Genomic DNA, 1,054 nt, shown 5'->3' on the forward strand with positions numbered 1-1,054 from the left:
CATCCATCTGCCCACCCGTTAATCCATCATCCATCCATCTGCCCATCCGTTAATCCAGCATCCATCTGCCCATCCATTAATCCATCATCCATCAGCCCATCCATTAATCCAGCATCCATCTGCCCATCCATTAATCCAGCATCCATCTGCCCATCCATTAATCCAGCATCCATCTACCCATCCATTAATCCAGCATCCATCTGCCCATCCGTTAATCCGTCATCCATCTGCCCATCCATTAATCCAGCATCCATCTGCCCATCCATTAACCCATCATCCATCTGCCCATCCATTAACCCATCATCCATCTGCCCATCCATTAATCCAGCATCCATCTGCCCATCCGTTAATCCAGCATCCATCTGCCCATCCGTTAATCCATCATCCATCTGCCCATCCATTAATCCGTCATCCATCTGCCCATCCATTAATCCAGCCCGTCTACCCATCTTCTACTCATGCCTCATCTACACATCCTACAAACATCATCTGTCTGTTCATCCATTAACCCATCCACTCATCCACCTGTTGCCTATCTACGCATTCATCAGCCTATCACTTTCCATCTGTCAATGTATCCATTATTTAGCTATGCATTCATGTGCTCAACCATTCATTCATCATCTGAACACTCACTTCAATTCCTCATCCATCATTTTATCCATTGTCTAGGCATTCGTACATGAATGTATCCACCCATTCTTCTATTATGTATCATCTATGCACCCATCTTTCCATCATCTGTGTATCGATCCATCTGTCATCCACCCACTCTCTATCCATCACCCATTCATCCATCACCTATCCATCAATTCATTCAACATATATTGATCACTCTATTACCTACCATTCACCTATGTATATATGTATATATGTATGTACATATATATATACCTATGTATCTATGTATGTGTCTATGTATCAACTATGTTTCTATGTATCTATGTATGTATCTATATATCAACTATGTTTCATGTATCTATGTATCAACTATGTTTCTGTTTATCTATGTATGTATCTATGTGTGTATATGTATGTATCTATGTGTGTATAT

At 40.8% G+C, this 1,054-nt stretch overlaps 1 protein-coding gene across 4 annotated transcripts in view; it reads right to left on the reverse strand.

Moving 5' to 3' along the window:
- Capn9 (calpain 9) overlaps window positions 1-1,054 on the reverse strand; it is a 39,709-nt gene that overhangs the window by 18,860 nt on the left and 19,795 nt on the right. The gene's annotated exons all lie outside the window — the stretch shown is intronic.

Source organism: Grammomys surdaster, unplaced genomic scaffold, assembly GCF_004785775.1.
Source record: "Grammomys surdaster isolate TR1022 unplaced genomic scaffold, NIH_TR_1.0 181, whole genome shotgun sequence".
NCBI classification, from domain to species: domain Eukaryota; kingdom Metazoa; phylum Chordata; class Mammalia; order Rodentia; family Muridae; genus Grammomys; species Grammomys surdaster.